This window comes from Chiloscyllium punctatum, chromosome 26, assembly GCF_047496795.1.
Source record: "Chiloscyllium punctatum isolate Juve2018m chromosome 26, sChiPun1.3, whole genome shotgun sequence".
Classification (NCBI taxonomy): Eukaryota; Metazoa; Chordata; class Chondrichthyes; order Orectolobiformes; family Hemiscylliidae; genus Chiloscyllium; species Chiloscyllium punctatum.
Genome location: NC_092764.1, coordinates 38,913,290 through 38,927,379, shown reverse-complemented (window position 1 = coordinate 38,927,379; position 14,090 = coordinate 38,913,290).

The window sequence follows — 14,090 nt, the reverse complement described above, 5'->3', positions numbered from 1 at the left end:
GTGTGCAAGTTGATTTGTCAACACAATTATATCTGAGAGCCTGGAGTCCCACAGAACTCATATCAGGATGTGGTAATCTTTGCCATTAATACAAAGGAAAAGATCATCCAGACTATGTTTACCATCACCTGACTTCCTGCACACCCACTTGATAGTCTGTACCTCACCCTCCACAATATTAATTTAAAGCTCCCAGTAGGATAGAAAGACTGCATACTTGGTTCTTTGAGGTCAAAGAGAGCTATTATTAAAATATAAAGATATGTGTGCACACACAAAAAAGTGTTATAACAAATAAATGTGCTTCTGTGTGTTGATCAGCAATTTTCTTTTGTCTTGTGAAATTGTTTATGAAGCTGAAATAGTAATGACTGACTTAATGTTAATTCATTGTCAATTTATATAAAAAGAAATCCTTTACCACTCTTTTAGCCTCTGTTTATGGTAGTAACATCAGCCACTGAAATGAGATATGATTCTGAACATTCCTGTCAGCACAAACTTTTGAACCAGCAGTAAATGTGCAATACAGGCCAGCACTGTGGGAGTTCTCTGCAGAACATGATTCCCAACCAATATCTGAAGGCCCAAAGAAACATGTATAGAGGGTTTCTTGCACTATTTCATCTTAGACCCCAATGTTACAATTGTGTCCTCCACAACCACCTGATGAAGGAGTGGTGCTCCAAAAGCTAGTGCTTCCAATTATACCTGTTGGACTATAACCTGGTGTTGTGTGATTTTTATCTTAGACCCCAATTTTCTTGTGTTTATCTTTCCTGGATGATTGCAGATTCAAGGCTTGTCATGTATTCAAAGTACCCATATCTGCGTGTCACTTGAAACGATTTTCTCATTTGAATGAACGGCTGTTTCATGGATAGGAACTTGATAAGGTGGAATGCACTTTTTTCCTAAATTTTATGTGGCAAGGGAGGATGATTGGGACTGAGGAATGCCAGAGAAGTTAGGTGGCACAAAATGAGGACTGTCGGTATATCACACATCATATTGACAGACTGAGTCTGAGATTGAGCAGCATTTTGTTCTTCAGAGACTCTGAATGAATAGGAAGGCAATTACAGAGGTGTGCCATCTGCTTTAGGAACACTGGGTGACAATCTTGAATATACGAATATACGTACAGGACTACCAGCAGCCCTCAATTTTTACACCTGCTATATTTTGACAATTAGTACAAGAGATACCAGCCAATGTGCTATCTATGAATTCACAATAGTGTTGCAGATGAATTTCTTAGAACATTCCGAGCCCCCAGTGTTGGACAGGTATTATATAGAGTCATAGAGTCATAGAGATGTACAGCACAAAAGCATACCCTTCAGTCCAACTTGTCCATGCCGACCAGATATCCCAACCCAATGTAGCCCCACTTGCCAGCACCCAGCCCATATCCCTCCAAATCCTTCTTATTCATATAACATCCAGATGCCTTTTAAATGTTGCAATTGTACCAGCCTCCACCTCTTCCTCTGGCAGCTCATTCCATACACATACCACCTGCTGCGTGAAAAAAGTTGGCACTTTTATATCTTTCTCCTCTCGCCCTCAACCTATGCCCTCTCATTCAGGACTCTCCCACCCCAGGGAAAAATACTTTGCCCATTTATCCAATCCATGCCCATCATGATTTTATAAGCCACTGTAAGGTCACCCCCTCAGCCTTCAACACTCCAGGGAAACAGCCCCAGCCTATCCAGCCTATAGCTCAAATCCTCCAACCCTGGCAATATTCTTGTAAATCTTTTCTGAACCCTTTCAAGTTTCACAACATCTTTCCAATAGGAAGAAGACCAGAATTGTTCGCAATATTCCAACAGTAGCCTAACCAATGTCCTGTATAGCCACAACATGACCTCCCACCTTCTGTACTCAGTACTCTGACCAATAAAGGAAAGCATACTAAATGCCTTCTTCACTATGCTATCTACCTGTGACTCCACTTTAAAGGAGGTATGAACCTGCACTCCAAGGTCTCTTTGTTCAGCAACACTTCCTAAGACCTTACCATGAAGTATATAAGTCCTACTAAGATTTGCCTTCCCTAAGTGCAGCACCTCACACTTATCTAAATTATACTCCATCTGCCACTTCTCAGCCCATTGGCCCATCTGATCAATATCCAGTTGTAATCTGAGATAACCTTCTTTGTTGTTCACTACACCTCCAATTTTGGAGTCATCTGCAAAGTTACTAACAATACCTCTTATGCTCACATCTAAATCATTTATATAAATGGTGAAAAGTAGTGGACCCAGCACTGATTCTTGTGGCACTCCATTGGTCACAGGCCTCCAGTCTGAAAAACAACTCTCCACCACCACCCTCTGTCTTCTACCTTTGAGTCAGTTCTGTATCGAAATTGTTAGTTCTCCCTGTATTGCATTTCCAGCTGTATGATTTTAACCAATTATTTAGATTTTTAGAGCCCAGCTTAGATTACAGATAGGTGTGCAGAGAGTTTCTAACCTAAAAAGAGGAAGTCCTTCTGCAGCTGGACAGGCAAATACATCAATCAGGTTGGTACAACTTCAGAGCACTCCCACTGGTAACATGAAATCCAGAGTAGTCAGTGCTGGAGGACATTGGTAGCCATAATTACAGCGAATGTTTCTAATCAACCTGCTCAGAGATATCGTTATATTTTTCAGATGCACCTCTGAAGCAAATAGAACTTGAACACAGATTTCCTGAGTCAGAGATAAGCAAATAGAACTTGAACACAGGTTTCTTGGCTCAGAGAATCCCTTTACAACCATGGTATCATAACTGGAATATAGTCTGCAGGTGTGAGGACCAATTGGGGATGGTTTAGCATGTTGCCTCATTCGATATTGGTGGATTGTGTATGATACATTTACCGATCTTTGTTGTAAGGTATTTCTTGTGAAGGAAGCATATTGATCATCTGCTACCTTTCACTGGTACAGAGTTGGAATCTTGATGATCTTTGCCTCATAAGTATCTGGTCATTCAAAATGGCACAACATGGTGATGGCCCAAAGACATTTTCAGCAACTGAAATTAAAAGATTAGAAATGCAATTTTCTACTCCCTGTGTTGTGGAGGACAATAGTGAGCGTGATGAGTTAATCAAGTGAGAATCCAAAACTCCAATTCTAGCTGGCCAGATAAACATTCACAATGAAGTCCTCCTTCCTTTAATGATGAGTTGACTTTCTCACTGACAGGTTGGGAGACACCAATATATATGCATCAATTGAGACAACTTGATGGAATTAACTTCCCCTTTCCAATTGAGATACTCAATTCTTCACAAACCCAACTGCATAAACCTTTGTTGACTGTTCTGTTAAGCCACCATTCAGGGTGAATCCATCACTACGTGAGTGAAACATTCTGAATGATCCTTCTCTTCATTTTCACTGTAACCTCTACATCTGCAAAAGGCAAGTCACTAGGGACTAAGGCAGCATATGTCTTAAGCCCATTGCTCCAACATCTGGGAAATGGCAACACAGCAGCTTCAGGTTTGTAGATGGTACTTTAGTGGACAGGGTTAGGCACTAGCTTCTCTTTCTCATGTGACAGTCAGCTCGGAAGGCAAGCAGACAGCTTGTGGCTGAGAGAGTTACATTAACATAGAAAGCAAATTCCTGTAGGGTAGACTGAAATGTCAATGTAACAAAGGGGTTTGTGTCACTATGGAGCACAGTGCTGTGTTAACATCCAGAGTGGTACATGATCCAGTTTACATGGCAAACATTGGGCATGCACATGAAGAGCATGGTGATGTGAGAAATGGAAAGGGCAGGCATGTTTGGTGGCATGAGGGTGGACACCAGTCAGTCAGGGGTACCACCGCACTCAGTCTTGTGACTGGGCTGTTTCTAATCCATGGCCAGTCACTCAAGCAGTTGATCCTAATGAGTCCTGGGATCCATCATGTTTTACTGGAAGTCAAGTAAAATCAATCCAGTGTTGCTGGTTGGTCAGCTGAGGTCATCTTACAAACTCAGTCTGCAAGGTCAGTCAGTCACAAACTGCAGGGGTCTTAGGGTCACACCAATAGCATCATTGAGGCTGCAGGTAACTCATATCTAGGGAACAGTCTGGTTTTATTTGCTAACTGAGGGTGAAGAAAGCAGGGTGGTATCCAGTAGAATTAGGGATGAGAGTGGATAGTCTTGAAGAGAGGTATCAAGGCAAATGGTGGTACCTGTGGCCTCTATATGGGAAGTTTACAGGCCCAGTAGGGCATCAGTATCTCAAAAGTTCAGCACTCTGGGGTTAAGATGGACACTGGTAAAGTGACTCAGCCAAAATGTGAACAATCTATAGGGAAATAAGAATCATAATAAAGTTGAAGAGGTGGAGAATTGAGAAAATATCATGAGCCACAGTCAGAGCCTTCAGGTCACTGCAGCAATCAGAAATTCTAAAGTTTACCACGTTAATCTGAAAACTAATTGTGCAATAAACTTTCACTAGTGACAAATCAGCAGCTAAAATGGGAAATTAAGTAACTTCTTTTTTGTCAGGGGGTGCAGTTCAGGGTTGGAATGTGAGAACCTCTAAAGGCCTACTCCAGTAATCATGAGTTGTGTGATTCCAAAAGCCAGTGAGGAGACTTCAATTCCCACAATCAGCATGTAACTACACTTCATACCATTCAATTCCAACCAGATCTCGTGAAGGACTGAGTGAGATGACATTATGACCTGATCTGCACCTTGTCATCTCTCAGGTCAACAAGCACCAATGGAACAAGGGATATTCATGAGAAGTCTAATCTTCCCTATTAGCCCAGGTACAAAGTCTGTAGGACTGCAAGCCATCCCACCCTGCTATATCTGCTATATCACACACAAGACAAAGGATGCTAAGAGAGAGCTGCTGTGGTGGAGTTGGTGGGAGGAATAGTGGCAGTAAGTCTCTTGACACTGCTTCATGCCAAATCCATATTGACACTTTGTTGTGTTAGTTTCCATGAGGTCAGGATGATCAATGTGTCTCGGAAGGACTTTTGTAAGGCCAGGAGGTAAACCAGCAGTGGTCGATGCCTCCACGTGCTCCTGTGATGTTACGGGCAAGGAGGTGTCCTGTGATTAACCACAGTGATGGAGAACCACATGGATGTAGGCCACTTGGGGTCTTGGCCAATTCTAAGAATAACCTGTCTGAGTTCATAGCCTGAAACTTTGTTGGGAAAGATGTCAAAGTATCATGTATAAAGACTGTAGCTTCACCTACTATCCCTCCAGATCAAAAGTGAGTAAAGTACACCAAAAGTCAACCCAGTAACTCTTCTTACATTGGAAGAACTTCCATAGAAGATAACCTCGACAACTGCAGTAGCAGCCATGGAAGCCATCACCAGCTGTTGCACTGCGTACAGACCGAGAAGTAGCAGAACATAAGCAACCATGTGGGAGGAGAGCACTTGTGTGAAACAGAATGTAGAGTTGTTGATGCAGCTTTCTACATTGGTAAGAGCCAATGTAAAACAATGGCCCCATGCCATTGTGTCATAACTATACAACCTGCTGGACAAGGACCTGTGGTCTCAGGCCAGGGTGGAATTACCATCACAATAGCCATAAAGATAACAGCTGCCCTTCATTTCTTTGCCAATAGACTGTTTCAAGAAGCTGCAAGCCAGTTCTGTGGCATTTCACTGTCCTCTATTTATGGCTACATCAGGACGTCACTGGTGGTAATTCACAGCAGCCCACAATTCATCACTTTTCCCCATTGATGTGGGAACTCGGGCAGTGAGACCATCAGTTTTCTCAGCCATCACTTGTTACCCGTGAGTGCAGTTAAAATCAAATGCACTCTCATGATAATCAGAGCATTCTGTCTTGAACCAGAAGGCTTTGTTCACAGAAAAAGATTCCATTATCTTAATGTTCAAAACACTTGTGACTAAAACAACCAGGTGTTGCAGGTCAAGCTAAATGCTGGATATCTAGAGAGCTGCAATGACACATACATCCTGGACCACTCATAGGTGCCATATTCTCTCAAAGCCTCTTTGTCACTATAAGAATGGCGTTGGATACAACCTTCCATATCCAGGTGAAGTCACATCTGAGAAATCTGCAGATTGCCACTAAATGTTCTTTGAGGAGAAAGTGAGGACTGCAGATGCTGGAGATCAGAGCTGAAAATGTGTTGCTGGAAAAGCGCAGCAGGTCAGGCAGCATCCAAGGAACAGGAGAATCGACGGAAGGGCTTATGCCTGAAACATTGATTCTCCTGTTCCTTGGATGCTGCCTGACCTGCTGCGCTTTTCCAGCAACACATTTTCAGCACTAAATGCTCTTTATCAGTCTTACGCCCTCACTATCCCTGCAGAGATGCAAAATGCAATGAGCCCTCACTGTAATCAAGCAATGCCTCAGCACTCTCGTTGACAATGCTATCAGTAATATGGGCTACTAAATGAAGAGCTCTTACGTGAATTCTGCATCATTCGTATAATTGACCAATATAATTTGGCTATTGCCCACCTTCTGGCCTTAAATGATGTAGTGTGACTTTGGAAACCCCTGACTCTTCCCTCTTGGAATCTGTAAGTACATGACAGATTTCATTATCACACCTGGGGTACAAGATTCACCAATTGGACAGTTCAAACCTTAGTTCACCCACTAAACCTTCTATATCCCTGGGCAACCACCTGATGAAGGAACAGCGTTCCAAAAACTAGTGCTTTCAAATAAACCTGTTGGACTATAACCTGGTGCTGTGTGATATTTAACTTTGTAAATCCCTGAGAAGCATTCTCACTGCCTTAAATGGAATCCCCAACTTAGAGCTTTGTAGTTCCCTGACAGATGCAATAATCTCTAGTTTGTTGATATATGGAGAGCTTCTAAGATGCACTATTAAAATGCAACATTTCCTTTAGCTCCACATATTTTACTTCAGAGAACCTTCTTGTGTTCTACTAACATTAAAAAAAGACGACAACGACATTAGAATCATGCAAGGCAAAATATATTTACAAAAGTGACGATAATATATAATGCCTGAACATTTATGCCTCTGATGTGAACTTAGAAGGTTTTATTTCCTGTCCATCCCACAACATATTGGTACAGATCCAACATCCACAGTTGGGGTGAAGTGAATTTGCTGAATTGAACACCCCTGGTCACTCTGAAGATTGTGGCAGGTGTACTCTGGGATCTCGGTGCCTAGAGGGTCCCAGCCTGCTGAGAGTGGCCTGAACAAGTGCAGGATAAAAAGGAGCACTTAATATGAGGTTGAGGAGACTCATCCACTTCTTGCTAGTCACAGATGCCATTTCACCATCCTCCCAATCAAATAGGAACAGTTTGGTATCTAGTGAAGTTGTAGGCTATTTGTTTAAGCCTGCCTTCAAAGTTTGGATTGCTTTTTCTGCCAAACTCATATTGGGCATTCTTCTCTGTTGAGCCACCTATGAGCTAATGTTACCCCGATGCCATACGGGAGGCATTGCATATCAATACAAGATCTCACTTGGGATCATAGTGTGCCAAAACCTCAGAGGATGATAGCTGTTTCTTCACTTCCCTGAAAGCTATGGCTTGGCTATGCAATCATTTCCTAGGCTGGCCCTTTTGTAGGAGTTGATGCAAAGGTGCAGGATGGAGGCCATGTTATGCATGAACTTTCTGTATTAATTCACCAGCCCAAAAGGGTGACCCAAGATCCGGTACAGATGTGGGAGCTGAGGCACCTTTGATCACCCTTACTTTGTCTTCCAATGTGTGTAACCCCATCTTGTCAACTCTGCAGCCCAAGTAGGTCACTTGACGTGCCTCGAATACACATTTGTCCCTTCTAAGGTATACATCCATCTGGGAGAAATGACTGAGAACTACGTCCAAGATCTATTAGTGGTCCTTATTAGTCTTCCCTGTTATTAACATGCCATCCAGATAAATGGTCACTTGAAGTAGACCTTGTAAAATGTTCTCCATTGTCAGTTGAAAAATTGCACAGGCAGGTGATACCCCAAATGGCAGTCTTATATGTTAATATAAACTTTTAAATTGTAGCATATACCTGGGACTCCTAATCTAACTGCAATTACAAAAATGTATGGCTCTTGTCCTGAAGGACAGGTCCCCATCTTGCCAGCTTTGCATATAAATCCTCTTTGTGAGGGACTGGGTATTTATTCAGCTGTGAACATTGGTTTTCCGTTTGTTTAAAATCCCTAGAAAGGCAAACCGATTCGTCAGGCTTCACAACCTGCAAGACCGATTCTGCCCATTCCACAATCTGGACTGGTTTGAAGATTCCTTCACTTTCCAACCTTCTAGTTTCTGCATCTACTTTTGCTCATAAGGCAAATGGCACTGGGCAGGCCTTGCAGAATCATGGAATTGATTTCTGGTCAACATGCAAGGTGGCCTGGGGTCCTTTGATAAGTCCCTAGACCTTCCTGACAAACTTCCGGTATTTAATTAGGACTGCACTCAGGCAGCCATTTTCTAACTGAAGAATGTTGAACCAATCTTGGTGAGTCTTTCTCAACCAATTTCACTCCATCAAGCCTGGACCTGAACCTTTTACTACAATCAGTGGTAACTGACCCAGCTGCTTCTCATAAGAGGCCGCAACCAAAGTTATACCCTTAATTTGTAAAGTTTCCCCGATCGAGGTTCTCAGTCTAGCTGAGGATTTTCACAAACATAAGGGTTGGAGTCCAGAGCGAATTTTGGTAAAGACCAGTTCTGCAATCATGAAATGGCCACACCAGTATCAACCGCCATTAGAACTGGGTGACCATTTAACCAGACAGTTATTTTGATTGGTTCTGAGTTGGATATTGCTAAGCAATATGACTGTTCCAAACCAGATGTAGATGGACTTTCCAGGGTCTGCACTCTCCTGGATATCAGTCTATAAATCCTCTTACCCATCTGACACGACCCCCCGCCCCGAGCATCACCCCGCATCCCCAGCCCTGTCTGACACCGCCACCCCACCCCGAGCATCACCCTGCACCCCCAGCCCCATCTGACACCGCCCCCCCGCCCCAAACATCACCCCACACCCCCAGCCCAGTCTGACACCAACACCCCACCCCAAGCATCACCCCGCACTCCCTGCCCAGTCTGACACCGCCCCTCCCCCCGCCCCGAGCATCACCCTGCACCCACAGCCCTGTCTGACACGGACCCCTTGCTCCCAACCCTGTCTGACACCGCCCCCCCCCGCCCCAAGCATCACCCCGCACCCCCAACCCAGTCTGACACCGCCTCCCACCCCGAGCGTCACCCCACACACCCAGTCCCGTCTGACACCACCCCATCCGCCCCCCCCAACCCCTTACACACCTGCACACTCTCTAGGGCAGCTGGACTAGACACCAGACTGCTGCTGCTACTGCCTTTGTGGGGTAAGTCTCCAAATAGCATGTATACACACACACACACACAACTTTTTGATAGGTTCCACGTTTGCCCTGTACAGGACAATGTTGGAGAGATTATTTGGGGAAGGGGGATTTAGGGTACACCCCTCTGTGGAACTCCAGGGAAAGTGTGGAGAGAGAGGGGGCAGGAAGTCAGTCATTTGGTGACGGTGCCTGGTTAATCCCTGTAAACAAAAGATGCGATGACTGTTGGAAACATGTCTGATGTAATGTTTCCATCGGGACCTCGAGATCTCCTTCCAATTTTTGGATAATTGGTATTCGGATAATCAAGGCTTCTCTGTACTCAGCAACTCATATCCTCCACTTGCTGTATTTTCCAATGATAAAGTCTGTTGTAGTGCCTGTTTGAAGAAGAGATGGGCTACAGCTACTAAGCGTTTTTGCAGTGATACACCATTTATCCCACTCTCATCACCACTGAAATAACTCCACAGAGGCCTATATCCCATCGCCAAATCCTCCTCTATTTACACATGGAAGGTCCTTGACATTGCTTGAGATCCCTCAGAGCCAGCTCTCAGAGTGAGCAGGGTGTCAGATACTACTGTTCCTTTCCTTTGTCAAACTTCCTAATGGCATGATGGCAGAAACACTTACCCCAATTCAAAGACACCTGTTGCAAGCAAACTTCTTCAAGAGCTCAGTTTTTCTCTTGTCACCACTGAAATAACTCCAGATATTCCATAACCAAGTCACCCTCTATTTACATATGCAAAATACTTGACACTAGTCTGGCTTCCTCAGAACCAGCTCTCAAGAGTGAAAAGAACCTCTGACACTCATACCTTTTCTTCTTTTTTCTCTTTCTTTTCTTTATCTTGCCCCCACTTATTGTGGTGGTAGTGCTTATTTTCCCCCAGCACCCAGGTCGTGTGTGTGAGGTGTCGGACACAGTGAAGAGCAATAAGTGTGTAAATCTTTATTTATTCATTTATCTATATAATACAGGAAGAAAGGAAACACCTGAGTGGCTAGTGACAAGCAGTGCCCTTCTCATCCAAGGGCACACTCCTGTTCTTTTCAGCTTTTTTTTAGAAAACCTAAAATCAAAATATCTACCTGAAACAAGGGGAAGAGACCAAAGGAAACTCTCCTCCTTAGTACGAAAACCAATAGCAGTAATAATACATTGACTATGTGGTCCAGACAGCACAGAGGTCAGTCCCCTCCCTCATACAAAATGGAGAGTCCTTCACAACTGATCCAGCTCCCTCAGAGCCAGCTCTCAGAAGCTCTGACACTTTTATTTATCTGTTTATTCGTTCCTCCCCCTACACTACTGTCTAACAGTGGTAGTGCTTATTTTTCCTCAGCACCCAGGTCATGTGTGTGCAGGTGTCAGACACAGTGAAGAACAACAAGTGCATAAATCTTTATTTATATTCCACCACCATGAAGAAAGGAAAGCACCTGAGTGGCCAGTGACAAACAGTGCCCTTCTCAACAAAAGGCACACTCTTGATCTTATCTGTTAGCCAAGGGTCCCTGATTGAACCAGATTAACAGCCCCAATCAAGGAACTCATATTTTATGAGGGCCAACTAGCTGACCTCATTATAATCACTGCAGCTTCAAGACAGTCTTATCAAGGAGACAGCAACATTTAAAATGGTCTTCAGGCTTGGGTATCTTAACAACATTGTTTATTACATTTAAGACTAAATACTGCAATACATTGTATTCAGAAATATACCAGGCTGTTATCTTATTGTTTCCTCATGGAACAAAAAACTATTCCATAAATCGTACCATTTAGGCAACTCCATATCGTTTTCTGCACATATTTCTACCGTTCAAATGCCTAGACTTTAGACTCTGCCTAGCTCTCTTTTTCCTTAACAATTTGTACTATTTGTAAATAGTGAGGAGCAGCTCTGAAACACCACTGCAAGTTTGCCCCAGGGTTACAAAGCCCTTACACAACATGGCTAATTATTATGCACGTGCAGAAAATGGAAACATCTACAAGAAACAGCTTATGATCAATGTTTAAGATTGGCTAGGCTTTTCTATCAAAATGTAAGATCAGATACATTTCATAACTTTGTGATCTGACATGGAGATTTGCTTGTTAGAAGAACTTAAGGGAATGGTACAGAGATTACGGGACAGAAAATTCTTCTGGACTCATTATTTTCTGGAATCAAATTTCAGTGCCTGTGACTGAGGCTGAGAATGCAAAATATATAATATAACTACATGTGTCAACTGATTGGAAGTTACATGTACCTGAATTTAACCAACTCTATATATTTATAGAACACAGAGTATGCGAGGAGTGGGTGTAAGCAGATATTTTAAGCAAAGAAAATGAAAGGCTTGCTTGCAACTGGAGTACAGAGAGAGTTTTTAAATTTTCAATTTGGCATTATGTTGTGGCAGTGACAGACCAGTATAGAAAGGCTGTCAAAATATAATCATTGTCTGCTTTGAAACTGTAATAAAATCTCTGGAAAGAAGCTAGTGAAATCATGCAAATAGTCTGAAGATTGAACCAATGACGTGCCAATGTATTAAAGCAACTTGTTGAACGGCTGGTGCAGATGGAAGCAATGGTTACAGCATTATCTGATTGATTTTAATGTGTTGGGAATACAATCCTAAATGAGATATAAGTTCAATGTACAAAAGAAAAAGTGAACCATGGTTTCACTGTCAAAACTCCTTTGTGTTCATGTGAGTTTTTTTTTCATTGATGATAGGACCACGTGTGAGTTATTAAGAGCTATTGACCTCACAATAAATAAAGAAGTGGCACAGCCTATGCAGAGCAACAGCAGCTTCCAACATGTAATTTCAATCCCTACAATGAAAGATGCTCATAATCAGTTTCTAACCTTTTGGGTCTTTATGGGAGCAGTGTTTTGCTGGCTAGAATGATACCAATGGCATGGGTTTGTTTCCTATTTAGGCTGAGGTATCGATGGGATCTGTCTCCTTACAGAGTGGATGGCAAACAGCCACTGCCAAAAAGCAGCTTAGGATGAAGCACCAGCCTTTGAGCAGATTGACCTGAAATGAATACATGTGCATGTAAAGCAGCATTTTACTAGTTGTTTCGTACAAAATGGAAAAAAGTGACTATTCTGCAAGTCAGTGTTGGTCCAAACCAAGATCAGAGACTTCCCAAGTTTACACTATTAATGAGAAGACACGTAGGGAATAGTTGAGAGTTTGAAAATAATGCTGTTCAATCTCCATCAAAAAAGGGAAACAGGCTTGAACATTAGCAGGCTTTTGCAATGGTGAGGAGCATGCACAGGCAGCTAAAAGAAAACAGTGAGGACCTTCATTATTGGGAAATAACCCAGCTTTATATTAAAATAAAAATTCAGCTTACTACAGAGATTGTGACATTCACAGAAACTCTGGTTGAAGACATGGCTGAGTGGAGGTACTGTCTTCCCTTAGTCAGAAGCCCATGTGGCAAAGTTCTTTCAAACAAAAAGCACATTGCAATTAAAGTTTAGTATAGTATGTGCATAGTTGATGTGGGATTACGATTCATGATCATGACAAGATGAGGAAGTCCTAACAATGTGGAGACAAACAATACATGAAACATTTTGATATCCAACATAAAGTATGCTTTGAAATTGATGAGAACAAGAAAAGTTCCTGACTGATGAAGTAACAAAACAGCACTTGCTGGCCTTGATGAATCAGAACTGGAAGGGTTACTGGAAATTTGTGATCAAATATAAATTAAAGGATGTGTTCCAAGTGACTTGAGACATCCACTATTCGTTAAGTTACCTCAGAAACCTAAAGCAATGGAGTACAATCATTTCAGCACTATAGGCTGAATGAGTTATCTCATTAAAGTGATCTTGAAAATCATAATAGAAAGAAATAATGACACTTTTGAAGCTGAGTTTGGTGAAATACAGTCTGGATTTAGACCTGGACAGGAAAAAGAGAGGGAATATGTTACCTAAACACCTAAAGTAAGCAGGGACATTTGCCAACAATGCACAGATTAGGAAAAAAATGGTTGCTGATGTTTATCAGCAAAAATCAATTAGCATGTTGTTGAAATGTGACTTTGACAGTGAAGACATGAGATTTGTCTATATGTTAAATCGCAAGTATCAGACAAAAAAAAGGTCCATTAACCATATTTCAAGTGAAAGAGTAGTACTGTGCATTGGCATCAAAATTGTTTAGTATGTACACAGAACAAATATTCAGAGAATTAGATGTACTTTCACAGGTAAACATTCAATGTAAGAACATGACAAATGTGTATACTGATGTCACAGCATGACTTGTAGAACCAGAAAAGGCAGTTTAGAATGTGGATTGAGTAACGTCAAAAAGACAAAACAATGGCAGTTAGATGGAATACATTAATAGAAACTAGAGTGAAAACTGAAGTGAATAATATTACAAGTAAGCAAGTTTGTCTAATTAAGACAAACGAGAACAGAAGTTCGCAGATATTGTGCAAAAGTTAGAAGAAATTAGAGAAGTAATTTTCTGAAGATGAAGGATGTGTCAAGAGCAAGAAAGTTCAAGTTGGTCACAAGGAATAATCTCAAAAGATGCTACATTCTATGCACTTTCTTTGTCTGCTCCAGAGATCATGACCATAAGTAAAGATTTATGGAAGAAAATGTAAATGCAAAGACATATGTTAAAAGTTTCAGATTCTGTAAAACAAAAG